At 43.7% G+C, this 27,591-nt stretch overlaps 1 pseudogene; it reads right to left on the reverse strand.

Moving 5' to 3' along the window:
* Nucleotides 1-341: 341 nt before the first annotated feature.
* LOC133910628 (photosystem I P700 chlorophyll a apoprotein A1-like) lies at nt 342-27,209 on the reverse strand (annotated as a pseudogene).
* Nucleotides 27,210-27,591: the final 382 nt, after the last annotated feature.

Here is a 27,591-nt window from a genome sequence, read left to right on the forward strand (position 1 = left end):
AAGAGTATCTGAGGTCATATAAGCGGATGCCCCGGAATCCATGAACTAGTCTGATGATGGAGGTGTCAAGGACATGTTGTTGAAGGCCTGCATGAGTTATTATTGATCCAAGGAGGTAGGCTGCGGAGGCGTCAGCACGACATTGTACAACGACGCAGCGGTGTAATGTTGTGTAGTCCTAGGGCTAGGGACGGGACATTGCACAATGTGACCAGGGGCATAGGAACCTCGGCTGTAAAAGCACCAGGAGGTTGTGGGTCGAGAATGCCCTGAGTAGGCCTTGGACTTTGGCCCATCCACATGTGGATCGATCCAGCCCATGGATTTTGGAATGAAGGCCACTAGATTGAACCCTTGGAGGCACCACCTGAGGGTGCATTATGGCGGTTGCCGCCGCCAGAGCAACTGGCACCATCATTGGTCTTTGAGTTGCCGCCGTTATGGCAGCGATTGTTGTTGCTGGATGACGAGCCACTGCCGTTCGCACCTTGGGAGGTGCCGGCGGAGGAAAACTTTGAGTTGCTGCTAGGGTTCGTGAAGAATGCCGTCAGCTGGGAAGCCTCGGAGGATTTGAAGGTGAGCTCCTCAAGGATCAGCACGGAGCGCGTCTTGAGGAACGAGGGTGTCGGGCGCTGCATGGAGAGGAGTGTGCGCATATGCGTGAACCGCGAGTTCAACCTGCGAAGGGTGTTGAGCACAAAACTCCGATCAAGGATCGTCATACTTACTGTCATGAGCTCGTCGGCCAATATCTTCTACTTGTGGCAGTAATCGGCCATGGTCATGGAGCCTTGCATGAGGCTATGGAACTCTTGCTCCAGGTGGATGGAACACGTGTCAGCATTGTCTCGGTAGACACCGGCGACGCGTGTCCATATGTCATAGGCCGAGGCAGTGGAGTCCATCACCATGGCAAGCAAGTCAGAGGAGATGGCTGCATACAACTAGGAATGAACAGGGGCGTTGAGGTGAAGCCAATGTGCATTGGGGTTTGAGGAAGAAGCCACGTGGATGTGGTCGTCGAGGGCGACCTCGAATAGGCCACACCATTGGGCATAGTTGCCGGCCTAGAGGTCAAGGGAGATGGGAACGAGGAGCTTCATGCTGGAGACAACGACGACCTGTACCCATAGAACATCTTTGGCCTCGAGCTCGGCCTTGGCCAGGGTGGCCTTGGCCTCGGCATCAGCGATCTTGTCTGCCTTGGATGGAGCTGTCATGTCGTTGGAAGGGAGAGGATCGAGAGGAGGGATTATGATCGAAACCCCTCTGATGCAGTGAAGACGAATTGGGAAAATGCACTTAGCGATTGTATTATGACCAACCGGCGTATATAGATTACATGGATGGATCGATAGGCAACCAACATGAGATATGCCAAAAATAAAAGCCTAACAACCACCAGATGTTTCCCTAACAGAAGGAAACTAATCCCTGTGCTGATCACTATCTCTTGGAGACGCTGACATGAGAAGCACGGACGGCAGCCGGACTGGAAACACAGACGGATGAACGTATCATGCATAGTCCTGATTCTGTTCCGCTAACAGCACACCTGTCCGTGACGTCCGATCGCAATCGCTCGAAGCGTGTGCGGTTGCTTGGAGATCTCTCCAAGAGCCTCACGGCCATGCTGCAGGTTTCAACATTCAGGAACATGGAGCTAGCTGTAAGTTTTTCCACCGATGGAGGTTAGTCACAAGGATGTACCCTTTTTTTTTCCTTCTTGGCTGTTTGTATTAATTCCGTACGTAGTTTTGTTATGTGGTAATGGTAGTCGTGGTGGGGATTAGAAGTGTTTAGCTAGTTCCATATAGCACTTGTTTAAGTAATCAGTACTTCAGTAATATTGAAGCAGGACTTTGCTCCAAATTGAAAAACAATTGGTATACGGGGAGTTTTGTTCATTGATTTCTTTGTTGATTTTTTTTTATCAAAAGCATTGGCACATTAAAGGTTGACAACTTAGAAATACACATACTCTGTGTCGCTGATTTGGAACAGGGGACAGAGTGACACGAGCTAACTAACGTTCTGGAATAGCGAATTTCCTCTCGTAGTGCTTGTAGGTGGGGTATGGCTTTCTGCCTCTCCATTGCTCCCGAGATTCATTACGCTCCAACAGCTCGATGAGATTCTATCTTGGCTCCCGGAGCAAACGATTTGTTTCTTGTTGGTTCTTACCGCTTGGTGGTTTACTTTTTTACCATTTTAGAGCTTATTTGCATTGGTTCTTCAGGAGTCAAAGTGCAGTTTTCTGAAGGTTCTTGGCGTTCGGTCATTTGGGACTTCCTTACTGCTTTTGGGTAATTAAAAAAAAAGTAATGTAGTATTTTACACTTGATGTTGGCCTGGCTACACATATCGAACATCAAATGCTTTTAATATTTCTCTCATCTGTGTTTCTCCTAATTTGCTTCTCAAATTATCCTAATTTGTGTGCAAATTTCTCCTATTTTTCTTATGTCATTGTGTTGACTTGCTTTTGAATCTTGACCCCAAGTTACCCTGATTTGCTCCAAAATATGCTCAGGTTTTTTAGCAGAAGTGCAGAACTATTCTGATTTTGCTTTTAAATGAGATTGATTTAGTTTGATTTTTCCCTGTCTTTAGCACCCCTGCAATCACAAAGCAACTTTTTTCTTACAAGTTCAAAAAAAAAATAAAAAAAATCAACAAACTTAGGATGTACTAGATAGTATTATAAATAAGAAGAAATAGACATCCAAATTCGAGTTGAAAAGAACTCAAACCTAGATGGTCCCAGACCCCCCACTAATTGAGCTAGACTCAGTTCTTTTTCTTACAAGTTCATGTTTCTAACAGTATTTTTATCTAGCATTTTTACTAGCATTTTTTTTAAATGAATATACTGAATCCGTGCGTTCCCAATTGCAATTAGTCTATTGCATTAAGGCTAACAGTATGAACCTCATACTGCAACATCAATGCAAGTATATAGAAGTTGCAAATCTATATAGACAAGTGTTTTGAGAATATACTTGTACATATAAGCAATTATTTCATTGTTTGATATACTAGAAGCATTTTTTTACTTATTAGAAGCAAATTTTTAGTATTAGAAGCATTTTATGCATAAGTGTTATATCTACTTTGAGAAACTTAAACTTATGCATCCAGCATTTTTTATACACTTTAGTTAAGTTACCATTTTCTTCCATTTCAATAATTTAGGAATTCTACATGGTTTTATAAAGCAATTATGCAGAATACTATAAGTACCTTTGAGCAATTTATAGTTATGCACAAGGCATTTTCCCTATTCAGCATGCAGAAATACTACCCTATTTTTTACCTAGCAAAATTTTAAGATTATGAAAAGCAGCAATTCAATGCTAACTGATCATTTTAGCATCATTCAGCAAGCAATTACGTGTCAAATGCTTAACAAATAATTCATGAAGTGGCAGTTTCAGATCCATCTACAAACATGGGATGGCCTTTTTTCCTTTTACAGTTTACTTGTACACAAGTTTCCTTTTTCAATTTCAGCTTGCCATCACAAAGCAACATTTTTTAACTAGTGTTTTTAATAATGCATATAGCGATCTGTATGTTCCCAAATGCAGGTCCAACTTCCAGGGAGTTGTCACATCCCTAAATGCTTGAACATGTCATTTAGCACTCATGAGCACTATGTTTAATTATGAGTTGTTGAGCATTGGTCGTGAGCACAAGTTAAACTAAATTTAAAAAAGAAGGTAAATTCACATGCTATACTAGAGCTCATCCTCGAGGGGTGATGCCTGGGTAAGGTTGTTGTGCTTCTCCCATGTTCCTAAGCAATAAAATATCACAAGAATTTAGTAGTAATCCATCCAAGGAAGTATGAACAACGAGAAACGAGTTCACCTGGTAGTCTAATTGTCGTGCACGTGATCTTGTAATTGGACCTTGTATAATTTAAGGAATATTAATAGTATTGATCGTATCTGAAGGAGCTATGGGATCATCATTCTTCCCCTATTGAATTGGAGTCGTCCTCGAGTCAAGCCCATCTTATTCTCCCAAGTATGGCTTCAAAATTGAAATATTAAATATGGGACTAACCCCAAAATCTACGGGTAGGTCTAGTTTGTATGTATTATCATTTATTTTCTCAATTATCTTAAATGATCCATTAGCTCTAGACATCAACTTTATTTCTTTCCTACCTTTATTTCTGGCAATCCTATACTTTTCAGTCATGCTCTCTATATTCTTTTTAGTTGTCTCATGCAGCTTAATAATAAATTCAGCATATTTCTTGACATCCAAATTAAGTCTTCCAGGAGTAGACAAAGGTAGTAAATCAATAGGAGCACGTTGATTAAAACCATACGCTACCTGAAACGAACTAAGCTTGGTGGTGCGGTGTACCGACTTCTTGTAAGCAAACTCAAAATGTGGTAAACACTCTTCCTACATTCTCAAATTCTACTTTAGAATAGCCTGCAACATGGTCGATAATGTGCGGTTGACGACCTCTATTTAACCATCATTTTGTGGATGACATGTAGTAGAAAATAGTAGCTTCGTCCCCAATTTATTCCAAAGTGATCTCCAAAAGTGACTCAAAAACTTTGTGTCACGATTTGAGATGATAGTATTAGGCGCTCCATGTAGTCGAACGATTTTCGTGAAAAATAAATCAACTATGTTTGTAGCTTCATCGCTCTTATGACAAGGTATAAAATGTGCCATTTTAGAAAATCTATCCACAACTACAAATATGCTATCCTGCCCCCTCTTTGTCCTAGGCAATCCTAAAACAAAATCCATGAAAATATCCTCCCAAAGTGCACTAGGAACATGAAGAGGCATGTAAAGACCATGTGGATTTAATCGAGACTTAGCTTTGTTGCAAGTGGTACAACGTAAAACGTAGCGCTTGACGTCATGTCTCATCTTTGGCCAAAAGAAGTGGGCGGCCAGCACATCTTCAGTCTTCTTTGCTCCAAAATGTGCCATCAATCCTCTTCCATGTGCAACCTGTAACAACAAATGACGAATGAAGCTAGCTGGAATGCATAGCTTGTTAGTACGATAGAGCAATCCTTCATTTAGCATATATTTATTCTATGTTTTCCTTTTTTATAATGTTCAAGAACTTCTTTAAAATTCAAATCAGCCACATATAATTCTTAATGGTCTCTGAACTAAAAATCTTATGATCTAGTTAAGATAACATGGTATAACGCCTAGAAAGCGCATCAATTATCATATTGTCCTTTCCTTTCTTATGTTTTATGATATATGGAAATGACTCAATAAGTTTGATCGATTTAGCATGTCGTTTATTTAATTTAGCTTGACTCCTAATATATTTCAGTGATTTATGATCATAATGTATAACAAATTCTTTGGGCCATAGATAATGTTGCCAAATTTCAAGTACACGAACTAAAGCATACAATTATTTATCATAGGTAGAATAATTCAGACATGGCCCACTTAATTTCTCGTTGAAATAAGCAAAATGTTTACCTTCTTGAGTTAACACACCTCCAATTCTAATCCCGTTAGCATCACACTCTAGCTCAAAGGTTTTACCAAAATCAGAGAGTTGGAGTAAAAGAGCATAGGTAAGTTTCTCTTTTAACAACTTGAATGCTTTTTCTTGTGCAGGTCCTCATTTGAAAACCACTCATTTCTTCATCAATTCATTCAATAGGGCAACAATGGTGCTGAAATTCCGCACAAAGCACTGATAGAAACCCGGAAGACTATGAAAACTTCTCACTTGTGTGATAGTCCTAGGAGTCGGCCAGCTCTTTATGACTTTGATTTTTGCTTCATCCACCTCAATTCCCTGTGGAGTAACAACATAGCCAAGAAAGGAGACTTGATCCGTGCAAAAGGTGCACTTTTTGAGGTTACCGAACAAACGTGCATCTCTCAAAACATTAAAAACAGCGCGTAAATGATCAAAGTATTGTTCTTGTGTCTTGCTGTAAATCAAGATATCATCAAAATATACCACCACAAATCTTCTAGTGAAAGCACGTAAATCTTCGTTCATCAATCACATGAAAGTACTAGGCACATTAGTTAACCCAAAAGGCATTACTAACCACTCATACAAGCCAAACTTAGTTTTAAAAGCAGTTTTTCATTCATCTCCAAGTTTCATCCTAATTTGGTGGTATTCACTTCGCAAGTCAATTTTAGTGAAAACTATAGAACCACTCAACTCATCAAGCATATCATCTAACATAGGGATAGGGTGACAATATCTTATAGTAATATTATTGATGGATCTACAATTAACACACATACGCTAACTATTGTCTTTCTTAGGAACCAAAAGAACAGACATAGCACAAGGGCTTAGACTTTCTCGTACATACCCGTGGTCCATAAGGTCTTGGACTTGTCACTAAATTTCCTTAGTCTTTTCCGGGTTGGTCCTATATGCAGCACGGTTTGGCAAAGTTGCTCCCGGAATCAAATCAATTTGATGCTCAATCCCTCGAATAGGTGGTAATCCTAGGCGTACCTTATCTGGAAAAACATCCACAAACTCCTGCAAAATATTAGCAACAACAGGAAGCAAAGAGCTAGATATGTTCTCTAGTGAGACTAAGACCTCTTTGCATATCAATGTATAGCATGGTAGCTCATTATCGCAAATTTTAGCAAGTTCAGATTTAGTGGTAAGTGTTGGCGCAAGAGATCATCTTGCCCCAGCAAATACAGCGAGACTTTCTTCTAAGGAGGAGACTAAAGCTTGGAGACAAAGTTTGAGAGGAAGAAACACCACGAATGTATTAATAGTAGAAAAATAGATCGGTCTAGGGGGAGTATCATAGCGTGACTTTGTGTTTGTGCACCTCTGTGTCCTGTGTGTTACCCCTTGTGTTGTATTGAGTGTTCTCCTTGTGACCCGTCCCTGCCCAGATGACCACGACCCCCTATTTGTAGGGTGGTACATAGCTTAGTATACAAGTTATCACGATATACAAATATCTAGGACCTGACCAATTACTGGGCCTTATCTTGGATAACTACTTTTTGCCCTACATAGAAGACAAATATCTACTGTGGTAACTATTGTGGTGCTTGCCCCCTGAGGGATGAGCCGGTCGCCAATGCGGCCCGACGCTGCTCTGTCGAGGGTGTCATGATACCTTTCATCGCACTGGGGTGTCAGGATAAGCACCACTTGCACTGGCATTAATCGCACATCATCTTGCGGTAGCTCGGTTGCAAGGGGTGTCCTTTCTTCTCCGATATTATCACCAGAGACCTACTGCATCTTTAGGCTTCAGAAGGCCGCACAAGCACCGAATGGGTGGCTCGAAGGGGTCCTCAACTTCCGGGGGCCAAGCCTCCTGCTAAGAGTTCGAAGGTCGAAGGCTTCAGAGGGGTTTACTGTAGCTCTGAGTTTTGGGAAGGCCACGTATGTACCGGAGAGGTGGCCCAAAGGGGCCTGTAGCCTCCTGAAGTCGGGCCTCCTGCTGATGGTCCGGAGACCGAAGGCTCTAGAGGGACCTTTGATAGCAATCTTCAACCATTATCCTCAGGCTGGTCTATTTTCCCCAAATAGTACCCCCCTCATTCTCTAGATCTGACATTCGAAGGGGTGATAGGATGTAGAGGAAAACCAACTCGAGCCTGGTATAGTAACAAGAATGCCGAAGGAAATTCCCTGTTCCTGAGAAGTTTTTCGGCGGGAATCGTGGGCGTTGATGGTGAAGCTAAAGGCTGATGGTGCATTGGTGGTGGCGACATGCCCCTGGGTTTATGCTGAGGTCGGAGGTGAAGCCGGTGTCAAAGTCAAAGACCGAAGACGTATTGGCAGAGGAGGCATTCTCTGGATCCTGTTAGAGTTGGTATATGCGGTATCGGGACCTGAGGCTGGAGGAGCATCGGTGGAGGTGATGTACGCTGGGGTCCATGCCGAAGCCGATTTAGATTCTTCGGACTTCTTTGGTGATGGGTCTTCTTACCATTTGACTTTGTCAAAGTGGAGATTACGTGTGGGATCGGGGGACTCCCCACGTTTGCCTGTTTGAGGATGGCAGGATGGGATGTGTCACTAGCGCGGTTTGACTGGATAATACATGGGTTCGTTTAGGGTCTTGTGCCCATGCCCCTGGAATGCACTAGAAGGAGTCTAGGTCATTAATGTGACGGGACGTTCGTGCGAGAAAATGAGGCGTTGCCATGGGATGCTATCACGTGTCGGCGGAACGACTGGGATATGGCCACAGTCCCCCCAGGGATTAATGGGGGCACCATGGAGTGACGACGCGTTGGTTTCGCTTCATCTTCCGGGCGTACATGGCTACTTGGCCCGGATATAAAGCTGGGGTCATTCGGCTGGATTTACCACTGCCCCATGAGTGAGCACTTAACCATGACTTTGAATATGGCATCATCTTCCTCCTCATCCTCTTCAGAGATGTCGATGATCTCGACTGCTTCTCTTGGGGCTGGGCCATCTCGGCTGCCTGCTTCCGTCCCTGCGGGGTGGACAGCTACTTGCCACTCCTGCTCAACCCCCAGTTTAGGAGACCGTGCGTATCGAGGTCATCAATATTTTCGATGATGATGTGGAGACCGACTGGGATCTCCTGCAAGGGGAGGAGGCCCTTACGGTGGCTCCTTTAATTTCTCATTCATCTTCCAACAGCTCGAGGGCCAACTTTTGCATCAGCTTTCGCAGCGGTAGGCCACAGATGAAGTGCATACGCCGCTCCATGTGTGGCCCCTACCGGGACCCGTGAAGCCCTGGGACATCCCTGTCTTGCCATTCGACTATGGCCCTACTGCGGGCCATAGTTCCCTTTTGCCACCTTGTACTCTTTCTCACCCTGGTTTGCTCTTTTAGGGTCTGTCTCCTCTGTAGAGGTCTTTGTACTGTTGCTTCTTTGTACGCATCCTCCGGATGCACGAGTTGTTAATATTATAATTTGGACCTTTGGGAGCGATTGTATTCTTTTTGGGCCGAAGTGTAAGGGGATCCTTCGAACAGGTGACCACATGTTTGTGTCCCTTCGTGCCTTTGTGCCGCACTTCTTCGTCCCCTTCATAGACGATGGCTGGTTTTTCGAATGATCGAGGTACCAAGACTTCGCATAGATCATAGCCAGCTTTGTTCCTTCCTGGGGAGAGGTGGCCTCGGGAATCTGGTAGAGGTAGACACATAGGGTAACTAAGGATGCCCAGGCAAAGCAGTGGCAACCTCGTTGTTCCCGACCATCACGTACTCCTCGGGTATGGCATTGGTAGGGCCTTCTTCCAAATTTGTTATAGATTTCTGACCCAACAAAGTCCATCTGGAGCCTTTGGGGATAAGCTCTGGAGGTGGTCCGTGACCCTTCAGGTTCTTAGCCGCTACCCGGCTCCAGAGGCAACCCGTCCAAAGCCTGGCCACGACGTGTCAGAGGTGAGGCCGAAGGCTAGATGGGAGAGATGGTCCTCGACCCCCTCGGCCCTCAGCTGCTACCTGGCTCCAGAGGCAACCCGTCCAAAGCCTGGCAACAGTGTGTCGCAGGTGAGGCTAAAGGCTAGATGGGAGAGGTGGTCCTCAACCCCCTCGGTCCTTAGCCGCTGCATGGCTTCGAAGGCAACCCGTTTAAGGCCTGGCGACGGCGTGTCGGAGGTGAGGCTAAAAGCTAGAAGAGAGAGGTGATCCTCGACCCCCTCAGCCCTCAACCGCTACCCAGCTTGAGAGGTAATCCGTTTGGAGCCTGGTGACGGCGTGTTGCAGGAGAAGCTGAAGGCTAGACGGGAGAGGTGGTCCTCAGTCCCCTCGGCTCTCAACTGCTGCCTGGCTCTGGAGATAATCCGTTTGGAGCCTGGCGATGGCGTGTCGGAAGCGATGCCAAAGGCTAGACGGGAGAGGTGGTCCTTGACCTCCTTGGCCCTTAGCCGCTGCTCAGCTCAGGTGGTAATCCATCTAGAACCTCGCAACGGCGTGTCAGATGCGAAGTCGAAGGCTAGATAGAAGAGGTGGTCCTTGACTCCCTCGACCTTTAGCCATGCCCGACTCTAGAGGTAATCCATCCAGAGCTTGGCAACGGTGTGTCAGAGGTGAAGCCAAAGGCTAGACAGGAGAGGTGGTTCTCGACCATCTCGGCCCTTAGCCGCTACCCGGCTCTGGAGGTAATCCATCCAGAGCTTGGCGATAGCGTGTCAAAGGTGAAGCCGAAGGCTAGATGGGAGAGGTGGTCCTCATGCACCTCAGCCCTTAGCTGCTGTCCGGCTCCAGAGGTAATCCATTCGGAGCCTGACGACGGCATGTCAGAGGCGAAGCCGAAGGCTGGATGGGAGAGATAGTCCTCGACCACCTCAGCCCTTAGTCGGAGCCTGGCTCCGGAGGTAATCCGTTCGGAGTCTGGCGACGGCATGCCGAAAGCTACTACCTCTACAACAAACAGTTGGGAATTCCATACTATTTCCCATGCCACGCAGAGTGGGCTTTTACTTAATATTAGCATATTATTTATAAACGACGTATGAATCGTGTCTTAGATGAGACTGTAGGGTAATGATTTTACCTTTTACCATACGTATTTGAGTCACGTGGGCCATACCTCTTCCTGCGGGGAGGGTGATTTATACCCCTTTAGTCTGTTGGCTATGCCTCTCGGAGGCTAGTGGGTTTCGCACCCCCCGGCACAAAGGCGTTCGCCTTAATGATGTGGGGGGTTTTGTCCGGTAGGTTTTTTAGAACCTCTCCGTCTGGTGGAGGTTTTTGGAAGACATCCCAATTTGTGAGGCTTTTTGAAGACTCCGTCTTGCAGAGGTTTTTGAAAGGCCCTCCGTGCCGCGGTGGTTTTGTAAGACTCTCCGTCTTGTGGAGGTTTTGGAAGACTCTCCATCTTGCAGAAGTTTTGTAAATCATTCTATTTGTGGTGGAGGTTTTGTAGGACTCTCCATTTTTGCCAGAGGTTTTGTAGAACTCTCTATTTTGGCGGATGTTTTGTAGGACTCTCCGTTTTTACAAAAAGTTTTGTAAGTCTCTCTATTTTGGCTGAGGTTTTGTAAGACGTTCTGTCTCATGGAGGTTTCTGGAAGTCTCTCTGTTTTTGCCGGAGGTTTTGTAAGACTCTCAGTTTTTGCCAAAGGTTTTGTAGGACTCTCCATTTCTGCCTGAGGTTTTGTAAGTCTCTCCGTTTTTGTCGGAGGTTTTGTAGGACTCCATTTTTGTGGGAGGTTTTGTAAGTCTCTCTGTTTTTGTTAGAGGTCTTGTAGGACTCTCCATTTCTGTTGGAGGTTTTGTAGGACTCTCCGTTTTTACTGCAGGTTTTGTGGAAGACACTCCATTTCTTGCAGATATTTTGTATCCCCTTCGGCATGTATTACTGCCGAAAGCCTTACACACTATCGGGGCTACGCAATACCTTCTAGGAAACCTAGGCAGTCTTGCCTTCCAGGTGACCTAGGCATACTATGCCCGCGGTGTGTAGACTTGTCGTGCTCCCGAGGAATGCCTCGGGTGCACCACAACACTATCCACCAAGGGTGTGCCTCGACGCGTGGCATTTATACGACTGAAGCTATGCAATACCTTCCAAGAAACCTAGGCTTGATGCCTTCACGGTGACCTAGGCATGCTGCGCTCGCGGTGTATAAGCATGTCGTAACGAGGATTCCTTGTGACATCATTCCTCAGAGCACCACATCCTCACATCAAGGTCATCCCTTGATATGCTGCATCCACACTACCTAGGCTATGCAATGCCTTCCAGAACACCTTGGCATAATCTACCTTTTAGGTGACCTAGGCATGCTCGCTGCAGCAGGTGTGTGGGCTTTAATACCTATTAGGGCAAAGTCTACCCTCCAGGAAACCTTTTTAGGTGGCCTTAGCTTTAGGAAAGCGATGCTTATAAGTGCGTGGGCATGTCACGCCTCCTGAAAAAATCCTTCGGGGGCGCCACAGCTACATTACCAAGGAAGTCCCTTGGTAACCAGCATCTACACATTATCGAGGCTATGCAACGCCTTCTAGGAAACCTAGGCTTGATGCCTTCATGGTGACCTAGGCTTGCTGTGCCTGCGATGTGTAGGCATATTGTGCAATGAGGATTCCTTGCAACAGCATTACTCAGAGCACTGCATCTCCACCTTCGAGGATACCCCTCGGGGCGTGGCTTCAACATTACCGAGGCTATGCAATACCTTCCAGGAACACCTTGCCAAAATCTGCCTTTTGGGTGACCTAGGCATGCGACACAACTACAGGTGTGTGGGCCTCACTGTCTACCGAGACTACACGATACCTTCTAGGAAACCTAGATAGCCTTGCCTTCCAAGTGACCTAGGCATGCTGTGTCTGCGGTACGTGGGCTTGTCACGCCTCCCAAAGAAGTCCTTCGGGTGGTGCCACAACACTATCTATCAAGGAAGTCCCTTGATATGTGGCAAATACACTACTGAGGCTACACAATACCTTCCATGACATCTAGGCAGTCTTGCCTTCCAAGTGACCTAGGCATGCTGCGTCTGTAGGAGTGTAGGCATTTGCATGGTTATGTACTAGTTAAGTTTTGCAGTCTACTGTTGGCAATAAGCAGCTAATCGTAGTATAAGACATAGCTAGGTCAGACGACTATTCATAACTCATTCCAAACAAAGATGCAACTTAAGTTCTACTGCTTACTGCTAAACAAGGACGTAATCTAGATTTACCATTTCTACCTAGTGGCTATCTGTTGTAAAAACTTCTAGCAGTAAGGTTGGAGGCCTCCAACATGTTTTGATCTTACTGTATGAAAGGCCTCTATTATGAGGCTTGAAGGCATCAAAGCCTATGGCTAGGCCAGGAGAGGTGGTCCTCGACCCCCTCAGCCCTTAGCCGCTGCTCGGCTCTGGTGGTAATCTGTTCGGAGCTTGGCGACAGCGTGTCAGAGGTGAAGCTGAATTCTAGCTGGGAGAGGTGGTCATCGACCCCTTTGGTCCTTAGCCGTTGCCTGGCTCCGAAGGTAATTCGTCCGGAGCCTGGCGATGGCGTGTCAGAGGCGAAGTCGAAGGCTAGTGGGGAGAGGTGGTCCTCGACCCCCTCGGTCCTTAGCCTCTGCTCGGCCCTGGAGATAATCCATTCAGAGCCTGGTGACGGTGTTCCCTGACTCAGTTCTTGTCGCTAGGATATTGCACTGTCGGTGGTGGAATTGGTGGCGATGGAGCGGTGTTGGAGGGCCAGGGAATTGCCTCGGAGCTTGCCCCAGGCTTCGAACCCCTGTGTCGTCCTTTGCCGGTTCCCTCTGTGGCCAGGTATCTTGCTTGTCTTCTGAGGTGTTCCTCCTAGAAGGTCATGAGGATTCACAGTCGTTGGTATTGTGGCTGCGCCCCGATCTATGCAGGATGCACCTGTATGCCTCCGAGGGTACCGAAGCTTGTGGTTGACGTTGAGGTTGCTGCCAGGGGCCGCGTGTCCCGCGGCCCATGGTTTCCCCATGGCCTCCTTCCCTTTAGGGAGACTGTCTTGGTCGTCTGGTGAACCGGCTTTCGGAGCTGGAGTGGCTCCGACTATGCCTTCCTAGACGAGGTGAACTTGGGGTTCCCTACGCGCGGTTGGCGTCTCGAGGGCTGCGCCGGGGGCACTGGCGGGGTTTGCGCTCTCCAGAGCCCTACGCCTCATCGGAACCCTCTTTCGCCTAAGGGGCCTGAGGAGGACGCTGGGTGGACAGACTCTCCGAAGATGTTGGCTCGCCCAGGGCATGCTGGGTCCTGTCGAAAGAAATACTTTGGGACCAAGCCCATATGGAAATACCCCTAGGTACGACCGCCCGGAACCATTGGAAAGCGGCCTGCTTGGTTGCGGCCTCAGCCGCGATCTCTCCTGGTGCGGCGAGGTCTTCGCCATGTAGAGGCTGGAAGGCCTCCGCGCCGTCTGGAGTTTCCGTACTGACCCAAGGTTTTGGGTTGGTCAATGCCGGAGGAACGCCGTCCCACACAGAAGCGGGGCTGGAGGGTGCACGCGGTGTGCATGGCTGAGACAGCCACGCATATGGTTGCATTGTTGCAACGGTGGATATGACGGCTAGAGCTAGCGCTTAGGTGGTTTTTCTGGTGGATTCCTACCTCTCTTTAGCACTTCTATGTTCGAGTCCCCACGGACGACGCACTGTTGGTGCAAGAGATCGTCTTGACCCAAGCAAGTATGCCAGGAGTTTCTTCTAAGGAGGAGACTCAAGCTTGAAGACGAAGTTTGAGAGGAAGGAACACTACAAATGTATTGATAGTAGAAAAATAGATCGGTCTAGGGGAGAGTATCATAGTGTGACTTTGTGTTTGTGCACCTCTGTGTCTTCTGTGTTGCCCCTTGTGTTGTATTGAGCGTTTCCTTGTGACCCGTCCCTACCCAGATGACCATGACCCCCTATTTGTAGGGTGGTACGTTGCTTAGTGTACAAGTTATCACGATGTACAAATATCTAATACCTGAATGAATTACCAGGCCTTATCCCGGATTACTACTTTTTACTGTACATAGAAGATAAATATCTACCATAGTAACTATTGTGGTGCCTACCCCTTGAGGGGTGAGCCGGTCACCAATTGTGGCCTGGCGCTGCTCTACGGGGGGTTTCAGGATGTCTTTCATCACACTGGGGTGTCAGGATAACCACCACTTGCACTGGCATTAATTACCTGTCACCTTGCGTCAGGTCGGTTGCCGGGGGTTTCCTTTCTTCCCTGATATTATCTTCGGGGACCTGCTGCATCTTTAGGCTTCGGAAGGCTGCACAGGCACCGGAGGGGTGGTTCGAAGGGGTCCGCAGCCTCTGGGGGCTAGGCCATCTGCTGAGACTCCGGAGGCCGAAGGCTTCGGAGGGGCTTGCTGTAGCTCCAAGTTTTGGGAAGGCCACGTACGTATCGGAGAGGTGGCCTGCAGCCTCTGGAAGTTGGGCCTCTTGCTGAGAGTCCGAAGACCAAAGGCTCTGGAGGGACCTTTGATAGCAATCTTTAACCATTTTCCTCAGGCTCGTCTATTTTCCCCCAACAGCAAGTATAACACACCCTTTCAATTTAATTCCTATCGGACTTAGATGTTGTAGTTGCTTTTTCCTTTTTGGATGGAAAAACTTTTTCTGCTACTTGCTGATTGTTAGATTCATTCTCAAACTCTTTTCTCTTATTTTTAGCTATCTCCTTTTCACATTTCATAATTTTAGCCGGGGTTAAAGATAGAAAAGTTATTTTCTTTCCTTTATTCATAAGAGTATACTTATTACTTCTACCATAATGTGTTGCATCAATATCAAACTCCCATGGTTGTTCTAGCAAAAGAGAGCATGATTGCATGGGAACTATATCAAAATCAGCACAATCATAGTATGAACCAATAGAAAAATGCACCCTAGCTATTAGCATTACCGTCACCTTACCACTGTTGTTAAACCATTGAATATGATAAGGGTGAGGATGGTTTCTTGTCGGCAAGGCAAAATTCTTGATCATATTTGAACTTACCAATTTGTTGCAGCTTCCTCCATCAACAATGACTCGAACATAGTAATCCTTGACTATGAGGAACATATGAAACAAATTGTGGCGTTGTAGCTGTTCCGCTTGCTCCATTTGAGTGCTTAACACTGGCTGCACAATGAGGGTCCGATAATCCTCCGTGGCAGCGGCATCGAACACTTCCTAATGGTCGATATCCATCTCATGTCCATCCTCGTCACCTGCATGGTTAGCTGCAAGAGCATATTCATCCTCAACATCACTACCACTTACATATCCATTGTCTTTTGTTACAATGTATGTTCGCTAACTTGGACAATTCTTCATGATGTGGCCCATTGCCTTGCATCGGTGGCAAACAATCCTAGTCGATCGGCCTGTAGAGCAAACCAAAGAAGAGCTCTTGGTGGCTTACCTCGGGAGCGTGTGACAGTATCGAAGGTGCTGCTAGACGCGCCCTACTCGAGAAGGGGGCAACAGATCATGTAACTGAATGAGGGGCTATTTTGACTTGTCCCGGTATTGATTTTGATGTAGTCGTGCTTTCAAAATTGCACCTTGGCCTCTGTTATCGTCCCTACAATTCTTTTTTACCAAACACGCAAGTTGGAACAATTTAGGAACACTATCATATTCTTTGTAATTAACCATGTCCTAAATTTCATGCCTTAACCCTCCATAAAAGCGTGCCATTGCAGCCTCTTTATCCTCAATAATATCACTACGCAACATACTAATTTGTAGCTCCTGATAATATTCTTCTACGGATCTATCACATTGGTTTAAGCGCTGCAATTTCTCATGCAAATCACGTTTAAAAGAGGGTGGAACAAATCTTTTATGCATAGCAACCTTTAAAGCATTCCATGTAGTAGGTGCTAACCCATCGATGCAAACTCTATTCCACCAGATGATTGCAAAATCTTTAAATTCACTAGTGGCTTGCCTAACTCTATGCACTTCAGGAACCAAATGAGCATTAAACTTCTGTTCGACCATTATCTCCCAATCTAAATACTTTTCAGCATCATAAGGACCCGCAAAAGATGTTATAGTAAACTTAATCTTAGCAAATGGATCATCATTAACACGTGAGTTATGTTGCTGAAAATTATTACCTCTCATACCTTGATGGTTGATGTTTAATCGATTGTGTTGTCGTGCATCAAAGGCGTCTTGTTCTTGCCTCAAAATTTCATCATCTGCGAGAGACTCCTCTTGCTCATGGGCTGTGCCATGAGGATACACACGCCCATGGTTTGATGGCTGATTAACCACTCGCTCAAAGTGTGTATCGAGCATGGCAATACTCTCATTAAGTCATTGCAATGCAGTGTTTGTCTCTGCAAGCTTCTTATCGATGTCGTCATTAATAGCTTGTTGATGATCATCCAACACTATTGTAAGTTGTTCCCTCAAAATACAGTCTTTCACATCCGATGTTTCACCTGCCATGGTTAGGAGCAAATAGAAGATAACGAAAGATATTATCCCTATAAACTACTAGGTGGTGGAAAGTCAAGTAGAGTCACACACTCTCAAGCGTCTTACAATGCTCTTGCAAGTGTTCTTACAAAACACAGCAGTTGGCACAACCATTGGCTGGTTTGTGATACCTTATCAGGTGTGAGTGAGGTAGTTGCAAGGGGAGAAAATGTTCTGATAGAGGGAAGGTGTAGCTTGGATAGGCAATATTTAGTAGCAATGAATAGCAATAATTGAAGTCAGATTAGCAAAGCTGAATAAATGTTCACAGTACTCATCACAGTTGCTGGCCTGAACACGTTATTGGAACTAGCTCAAGCAAGCTGAAAACTATAACAAACACAAGCACAATAGAACAAAATGCACAATGCTAACATGTTATTTTTATTTTTAATTCTCACTCCTTTTTTTTTGCACTTTTTGCTTCTTTTTTTTGGCACTCTTTGCTTCTTGCTTTCTTTACTTTTTTTTTTTGCAAATGTGACACAAACTCAAAACTCTTCTACTGGCTTTTCTAAGACTTAGTGAGGTACGTGGGTCAAAAACTTTTTCCAAGGAGCAGGGGTATAAAGGTAATAAAAAGATACTCTCTCTCTCTGAACTTTGGCTACCTCTGTTTCGGCTATGGTGGTCGGATCTAAGTAGGTGGGCAACTCCGACTAGGTGTTCGGATTCGAGAAGGTAGGCAAATCCGACTAGGTGGTCGCGGCGACTAGGTGGTCGGACCCAAGTGGGTGGTCGGAGTACCTGGTTGGACCCCAAGTGAGTGGTCGGAGTGACGGGTGAGGACCCCGAGTGGGTGGTCGGACTAACTGGTTGAGACCCCGAGTGGGTGGTCAGGGTGACTGGTCAGGATTCCGAGTGGGAGGTCGGATCGACTGGTCGGGACCCCTAGCAGGGACCCAAACTCGGCTATAGCAGACTAGGGCAAGCCGAGTAACTTGATGACTAAATTAGCAAGGACTCAATGCTAGAAACTAGAACACAATGACTCGACTAGCAATAAAGACATCGACGATGAACTCAAACTCAACAATGCAAAAGCTGAATTTTTTTTTGCAAAGGGCACAAACTGGTTTGGACAGTGGAAAACGAAGATCTAAATCCTTTTTTGGGACAATTTTCTGGACTCTAGGTAATGAAACTCGACAAGACAAAAGGGATAACTGAGATTACCTAACGTGCAATCAAGGCCCTGATACCACTTGATGTGCTTTTGCCTGATCTTTCGAAGGTAATATGATAAGTCGATTGATGGAGTATCGACGTTAATTATCCTAAGGCTCTGACTAGAACAGATCGAGAACCCTCGTAACCACTACACCACTACTCCTTGCTTATCAACCGTGCCAAGACGTGGTTGGCCTCGCCAAGAAGGCTTTTCCCGCAAGAGAATCGAGAACACAAGCAAGAACAGTAGATGCAATCTGAATATTACTAATTACCAATGAAGCTCTCGGGTTGGGGTTCAACAAACTGATAAACCGTGAAACTGTCTAAAATAGAATAATCTAAGTTAAACCTAAACCTAAACTATAATGGCTACTGTGTATATATAGGGGGGACGTGAGGAGTCAACCTAGGGTTGCGTTTCCATGGAAAGAGGCCGTATGGCCTGGACTCTGACCCCGACATGATTACAAGACCAACATGGTTCAAAACGGTGACGTAACACATTATTTCTTTGACTCATACTAATCTATAAATAATCTAAGGGTGAGACCAGATCCATTAAAAAGGTCTCATCAATAGCTTTCCAGCGAATCTAAGAACGGCTCAATTGTACTCCGTATGAGAGAGTTATGCTCGTTTTACTGATGTGTTGTCCTGGGACTCAACAATGACTACAACCACGACCACGACTTCGACCATAATCACGACTAGAGCTCAGCTTCAAGTCTGAGTAGACTTGGTCTTCAAGAGGTGATGTCCGGGTAAGGTTGTGGTGCTTCTCCCACGTTTCTAAGCAAGAAAATATCACAAGAATTTAGTAATAATCCATCCAAAGAAGTATGAGCAGCGAGAAACGAGTTCACCCAGTGATCTAATATTCATGCACGTGGTCTTGTAATTGAACCTTATATGATTTGAGAAATATTAATAGTATTGATCATATTTGAAGGAGCCATGAGCTCATCACATGTTTGCCATGAATGGAGACATGCTAAGGAAAATGCTTGTGAAAAACATGAGGGCATGGCTTGGACGCAAATTGGGGCACTTATTGTTCCATTACTAGCAACATTACTCCCGACCCATATTGACTTCATAGACCAATCTCATCTATGTGCTGAGCCCATGTATCAATCCCAACACATAGATGAATATCATTACAATATCACACATAATCATGATTAAACATCGTACAAAAGTGACCTTCCAGGGTTGAGATCTAAATAAAACTACAACAAAACTTTGTAGACATAGAGGAGGAGAGGTTGGAGAAGGAGGAGGCATGTTCGCCACAAATGGAGATATGCTAAGGAAAAGGCTTGTGAAAAGCTTGAGGGCATTCGTTGGACATAAGTTTTCTCCTCTATTTATAGAGGGAAGTGGGGGCACTTACTATTCTATAATTACTAGCAACATTACTCCCATTGGTTTACCAACCTCAGTCGCTTCGGGGCCCAAAATGGTATTTTGCCAAGCGTCGTTCACATAAATTTTTGAAGCGTCATGATAACAGAACTCTCCTTAGAAATCACACCGTGTTAATACAATGTGACCAGATGGCGAGGAATATGTCATAAGCATGTTTCTGTATGTATTCTGAAAGGTTTAAAGTTGTCCTATGAGGTTTCCTTTACAATGGAGCACTTGACTAGGAAAAATTTATTTACAGTAAGATTACATCTAATTGATTAAGCCTCTTGGCCTACCCCAAGATTTTGCTAAAATGGTCTTTTTGACTGGCTGTGCACTTATGTGTAGAGTTGGAAGCTAGATGATGATGAATATATAATTAATAATTACGAGTATTACTAGAAATATGGTATATTTTAAGGATGAAATATACATTTGTGATACCTCTATCACAGTTAGATTTTGTGTACCGTCTGTGATATCCGGTCAACTTTCTGGCATTCTGTCGTAGTGGTAGAACCTGTAGTGCCCTATATAACTACAAGGGTGGGAGGGCATATGAACATCAAGCCAACACAAATTTCTTCCATGTCTTGTAGGGACAATTAGGATTGAGCACTCAAGAAGGTAAGGCTAGATAATTCTTGAGTACTATATTCTTGCATAGGGCAAGAATCTGATGATCTAGAAGGAGCCGTGAGGTTGTGAGAGAATGACAATCACTTGCACTCTTTTGGAATTGTGCTTAAGAATTTACAGTCGGCTTTGCCACATCTTGTCTTCTTGTCATGGTTTGGTTTATTGCGATTATTTGGGCTCTTCTATGCAACTCATCTATGCTGTTCTTGATAAGGTGCACGCTAGTTAGTACTATACTCAACAATATCAGTACCAGAGTATTAAACATAGTGGGAAGTCGAAGCCTACCTACTTAACATTTCTTTTCCCCATTTATGGAAACAAAGAAATCAACATTCACAACTTTGATATGAATTTAAATATGCTTGAAGTTCCATAATTTCATATTCAATTATGTAGGAATCATATTGTTTTTTTTTGTTGCAAAATTCCTCTAAGAATTATGCATTACATAAGGTGTTGCTCTCGGTGTGGATTAATCAGGCCTATTGTGGGTAGCCCGGTCTGGCCAAGCTTGATTCTTTTCAAGCTACATCTTAACATTAGACCAGCCAGTCTATCCCGAAAACTTAATAAATAAATGCAAAAAATATTCAACTTATTATTCCTATGGGGCTTTTTGAGGTTTTGGACTTAGCCGGGATTGGAGATGCTGCTTCTAGTGTAAATTTTTGTGAAAAATTGAAGAAACCAAGGTTGAGGTGGATATGTGATTGCCAACCTTAGATTCATTACTACCATTCGGTTGTGAATCAAATATAACTAATCTAATGCATAGTCCATCTGTGGTAGCTCATAATTTTTTTGTGGCACAGACCATAAATTCTTGGAGGGTTTGTTTGGAAGCTCTATATGAGTTGTTGGGCTTTAGCTCAAAGGAGTTGTATCAAAATCTTCCATGTCAAAAGAGGTCCCATTTAATATTTTATATTTCCTACCTTTAATTCGCTAAAAATTCTTGTGGGTGTCATTGAGTTCTGGTTAAAAAAATCTGTAACAAGCATATATAGTTGTATGCGAACACAACTACGGTTGCAATTCCACTTTTTAGCCAACTAGTTCAAACAAACACATCCATATCAACATGGAAATCATTCTGCATATGAAGGCTTGAAAACAATATGGAAATATGGTTTGCATAAAACAATATTTAAGTAAAATATTTGAAAAGCAGTAATAATAAGAGAACAACAATAAATAAACAACCACCTCAAGATTCTAGCCATCTTGACTTAACCAACCTTCCAATACCTCAACAAGGTTTAAACCACTAAGGTTGAACAATGCCTCAATCCTAGTTCTCACCACCATGATAGACTAAACCAACAAAATCACCTTGTTCTAATCATGTGAGGTTTTTCTTACCACTTGTAACCGTGAGTATGACTGATTAATCAGTTTTACACTCTGGATTGGTCATACACTTTACTCATAAGTCATGATCATGCTTTGTTGCCGACACCCATCAGTACCTTACACACTTCACAGGTGTGCACTAAGTTGATCACTATGAAGCCTTTACAATGCCTCTCTCAGCACGTGCATACCTTCTAACTCTGCGTGAATACACCTCATCAAGAGAGAGGTGGCTGGAAGAGAGAAAGAGAGGAGGACGGGTGAGGGTGGGCTACCGGCTGGGTTTAGGCCCGTGATGATGTTCTCATTTCTATTTCCCATTTCCTTTTTCCTTCTTTTCTCTCTCTTTAATCCTATACTTGTATATATACCTGTATTCACATATACTGATGCTGTTGTATCTGTTGTGGTATGGTGCGTGGGCGAGAGTTGCTACATGAGTGCTTCCCTTGTGAAGCCATCCTTCTTTTACGGTATTCTCCAAGCATGCAACGCTTGGTTTCCAACACTAATGCCTTTTTCACCAAATGCTGGAAATTAGTGTAGTCATAGGTGCTTAACCAAGCCTGCATGCCATAGACTAGTCCATCCAAGAAACATTCTTGCTTCATCTCATCAGTGCCCACATCCTCTGGTGCATACTATGGCAGCTGAGTGAACTTGTTCACATACTCATTCACTAACATAGAACCCTGCTTCAAGTTGTGAAATTCCTTCTTCATCATGGTTATAGTGCCTGTAGATACATCGTGGTGGCAGAAAGTTCCCTTGAATTCCACCCAAGTGATTGATTCATTGTCCTCATGAGCATTGCAGAAGGCATCACATCAGTCGACAATAGGACCGGTGTGTTGGTGAGCAGCATACAAGACTTTTTCACAGTCATTGTACGCTTCTTCTCAATTGTCTTCAACCAATCATCAGCAGCAAGTGGTTCAGTGATATGGGAGAACATGGGTGGTTTGGTTCTCATGAACTCTCCCAACTTGGACTAGTTGTGATGCTGAAGTGGTGGTTGAGGCAGGGTTCACAATATCGTTTGAGGCCCGAAAACTGGTCCCCGACGGTAACCAGAAATTTGTGGTTATCTTGAAAACCACTCAAAATTCACTTGGTCAAATTTGTAATTCGCAGAAAAAATCAACTAAATCAACATTTGGTAACCGCTCGAATTGGACTGATTACTGAGCACATTTGCCAATTTATCGACTGTTTTTTTTTTGCAGTTTCTGCATTGCCCGCATTTGTCAGAACTACTCGAATTTCCTGATTTAACAAGTGCATTTGTCGAATTTCAGTGAAGTTCAACAAAAAACCAAAAAATGGTTCAACCTTGTAAAATCAATAACTAATTCATCTAAGATTCAAATCAAGTGAAACAAATTTTGTTGTTTTCTCTGTAACTTGATCTAATGAAAAAAGTATTTATACTCATAAAAAAGTTGAATATTTTCTATGGGAAAATGTATTTGCTAAATCTAGTTAAATGCATAGTTAACTCTTTGCTAATCCAAAAATCATAAAACTAATTTTGTTAGTCTCTTTACATGATCATATGTATTTTAAACATACATGAACTCATGAAATAGTTATTGTAACATGCAGGATTGTGTAAATGTGTTGCAACTAGATTAATTCATAACTACCCTATTACACCTCCAAAATTAGTGAAACAACTTTTATTACTTTACTTATACTATGCTTTATTTGGTAAAAATAATGGTAGACATGAAAAGGTTAATTACAGTGCTGTTTCTTAACATATTCACTTTATGCTTGTGAACTTTGTAAAAATCATGGAGAAATTAATAAAACTCTAAATGAAGTGAAACCAATTTTAAACATTCTCTTAAGATACCCCCCTATACAAGAAAAATATGTGTTTTCATGTTAAGCTTTTTTATTAACATGAGTTAATAAATGAGCTGCACGCTTCACTTTTTTTCCAAACTTTCTCCTTATAGAATATGATGCAGACGACATTATGTTTGAAAAAAATTTCATAGAAGTTCTTAGAATTGTCTCTAGTTTTTTTAAGATTTTTTGTGATTATTATTATTATTTTTATTTATTTTTTTTGAATTTTTTGAATTCAAATTCGATAACCGACTGACTTATGAAATCGGTGCAGACCGGTAAGGTCGGTTATCATGATTACCAACCGGTTACCTACGAATTTTTGAACCCTAGGTTGAGGTTGAGTTTGGGAGGCTTGTTGCATATTGGCCATTGCTTGGGCCATCACATGCAAGATTTGAGTTTGCATAGCCATGATTTGCTCCATTGGTTGAGTTTGGGAGGCTTGTTGCATATTGGCCATTGCTTGGGCCATCACATGCAAGATTTGAGTTTGCATAGCCATGATTTGCTCCATTTTCATTGGGGGTGGTAGAGGAGTTGGGGATGTTGAATGATTGTCACTACTTCCAAGGTTTTTCCTATTGTTGACCATCTGGTAGGGGTAGAACATAGATAAGTAAGGGTCTAAGGGAAGTCTACATAGATAAAGACTTGTTTTACTTTGAAAAACTCTTCTTATATTAATTAATATCTTCATACCCTACTTCTAAGATGTGGATGCAGACATAGTGCCTAAGAACAATCCTGCAACTCACATCTGGCACACACACCATAAATTAGATCGGTAAAAACAAAGAACTCCAAAATGACCTACACGACACTACTGATTGAGCTCTTCTAACTTAATCGGGGATTCCCTATCAGGTACATATGGTGGGGTTGCAGGTTCTCCTTCTATGTCACTATTCTGGTAGCCAGATCCTTAATCTGAGAGAGGCTCAGAGCACGATCTCTTGCTTGGAGGTGAGGCTAGTGTAGGTGTAGCTTCATCACGTAGGCGACAATGAAGTCCCATTTTCTCTTGTTCAGCATCTTCCAAGCGTTGGCGAACGACCTTCAGCTCTGACATAGTGTTCTCATACAGTCGATCAAAGGCAACAGTGAATTGAACTTGCAACTGGAGTGTGGTGCCTTCTTCATTGTAGTAGCATTGGACGGCTATCTTCGGGTTTATGGGGTGACGCATGGGGTTGTAGCAGTACAATGAGTCCTTGATAATTGTTCCATAGTCCAAGCACATGCGATAGAGAGCTTAGCGTGCAACGTCCCGTATGCATTCTTGAAAGCTAGCCCTTCTTGTCTCCGTTGTGCAGGTGCGGGTGACTCAGAATCCCCCCTTGTGAGCGTGGCTTCCATATATGAAGATGGTGACACTCCACTCCATACCATTTGCTTGCCTTGTTCCTCATATAGTGGCTTCTTTTGGTGTCCCATATCTGTGATCATGGACCAAAGCATCCTTGGTAGAATCCCATGGCGCAATCCATTGGAGTGGTACACTTCATTGAGATCTGAGGCCATCTTTTGGTGTTCCCTCATATAGTGGCTCTTTCGGTGTCCCATATATGTGAGCACAGACCAAAGCATCCTTGGTAGAACCCCATAGCGCAATCCATTGGAGAGGTGTACTTTGTTGAGATCCGAGGCTACCAGTAGGTTTAAGCATAGGCAGGGATAAGTAAACTACTAAAGAAGAGAGAAAGATGAGAAGCCTTTGAGCATAGCTTTTAGGTTTGCAAATTTTATCTTTTTAGGGTTGACCATGCTATCTAAGACTGCGTTCTTGGTCGATATGGCTCTGATACCACCTCTGTCGAGATCAGTCCAAGGAAAAGACTAATCTAATCTATGTGCTGAGCTTAGGAATTAATCCCAATAAATAGTGACTTTATAGATCAATATTATTACAATATCACAGTTAATCATTATTAAACCCCGTACAAAAGTGACCTTCAATGGCCTAGATCTAAATAAAACTACAACAGAACTATGTAGACTCTAATCCTTCACGACGACTCCAAGTCTAAACCGACGTAGAAAACATCTTAGGATGATCCATCTTCAGCGAACTCCTCAATAGATTCTCCAATTGAGTATTTGGTGATAGCGAGAATGAGCACATGTCGTACTCAACAAGTTGTGTGGAAATAATATGCATATGAATGCTTGACAAAAATAGGGAAATATGGTTCTTTCGCATAAAACAATATTTAAGTAAAACATTTGAAAATAAGTAATAATAAGAGAACAACAATAAATAAACATTGTAGAGCCTAGCATAGCTAGGTTAAGAGATAATTGAGCATGCCATGACGTTGTTAGGATTTCATAGAGACCCTTATGTCCTTGTCCTGTAAATGGGCCTTTATGAGCCTCCAAAATATCTTTAAGTCCATGACCAATACCCCAGTTGGTCCTATACATATGACCAACGATCAGGAAAAGAATAGCAATAGCTAAATGATGGTGTGCAATATCGCTCAACCATAGGCCACCGGTTATTGGATCTAGTCCTCCACGAAAACTAAGAAATTATGCGTATTTGGACCAATTCAAGGTGAAAAAAGGGGTTGCTCATTCGGCAAAACTCAGATAAAGTTGAGCCAAAAGGTTGCGATTCAAGAGAAATTCATGAGGAAGTGGTATCTCTTTAGGATCAACCCAGCGTCGAGAAATTGGTTAATCGGTAAAGATACATGGATTTGGTGTCCCGCCCAAGAAAGAGACCCAAGTCCTAATAACCCCACTAAGTGGTGATTCAACATGGATTCTACATCTTGGAACCAGGCCAATTTGGGAACGGCTTTGTGATAATGGAACCAACCAGCAAAGCATTAACGATGCAAAAATCAATGCACCGATTGCGGTACAATAGAGTTGTAATTCACTAGTTATTCCAGATGCTCGCCAAATCTGAAAAAACCCGGAGGTTATTTGGATTCCTCGGAAACCCCCGCCTACATCACCATTCAAAATTTCTTGCCCTACTATTGGCCAAACTACCTGAGCACTGGGTCCAATGTGAGTAGGATCGCTTAGCCATGCTTCATAATTGGAAAAACGGGCACCGTTGAAGTACATACCACTCAACCAAAGAAAGATAATGGAGAGTTGACCGAAATGAGCACTAAAGATTTTTTGAGACATCTCCTCCAAATCACCGGTATGACTATCGAAATCGTGAGCATCAGCATGTAGGTTCCAGATCCAAGTGGTAGTATCATGGCCCTTAGCTATTGTTCTGGAGAAATGGCCGGCCCCTGCCCATCTGGAGGTGCACACCCATTTAGGAACATATGCAAAGGGATAAAGAGAGAAGTCAATGGAGAACTACCAAATCCAACGACTTTGATTTGTTCGTACCATTCTGTCATCGATCACTGCTGGGTCGGTTGGTGAGTCACCCAAAAAAAGCATCAAAAAAGGTCAAGCAAAATGATCAGCAGTCTCATTTATGCTATGCCCTGCATCGTCTTCGTGTGTGTTTATTGAGCTTTCTTCAATTTCAGCACCATGCGCTTTGCTTATATTTATAGCATAGAGAGACCGACCGTTGTCTTGAGAGTGAAAAGCAAGCGATAGAAAAGACAGTCCCTCGCGCGAACTACTATGGTGTCAATTTTCTTTAAAGAACTAATGACAATAAAATCCTAAAAGAGAAGGAGGAGTCAGTTTTCTTTAAAGATCGAGGTGTCAATAGGACATGACAATTATGCTTCGAAAGAAGTCTTATACAGACGGAAAGCCTATTACGAGTAAGTGGAGAGGAAAGATCTCCAGAGATTCTTATCTCATTCCATTCCAGTGGCTCGACCAGTAACCAAGGTCGAAAACTCGACCAAGGTTTCCCGGTAGAACCCCATTTCGCCCAAGTTGTTGTGGAACCGGAAAAAAGAAGCGGTTTTTCGCACAGCTTGCTCATTGTGCTGGTCCCACTTTTCTATTTATTTGGCCAAAAAAGCATCAGACAGGTTGGAGTTTCAACCTTCTTGGGACTCCATGGACCAAGATCTGCTTTCATTATATGGGCAATATCAATCTACTAAAGTAGATCATATGGATGTAGAAAAAGCTTTTGATTTTGTGATGAATTGGAAACATCTCTTTTCCATTTCTATTTACCTAGTTCATATCTTTGTTTCGTGTGTTCTCGGGAGGAATTCTATCTCTAAAGAAAAAGTTTTAGAAGATTTTTTTGAACCTCAGCCTAGCGGATTCTCCCCGTTACCTGGACCTGCCTCTCCC

This window comes from Phragmites australis, chromosome 3 (assembly GCF_958298935.1).
Source record: "Phragmites australis chromosome 3, lpPhrAust1.1, whole genome shotgun sequence".
In the NCBI taxonomy this organism is placed as follows: domain Eukaryota; kingdom Viridiplantae; phylum Streptophyta; class Magnoliopsida; order Poales; family Poaceae; genus Phragmites; species Phragmites australis.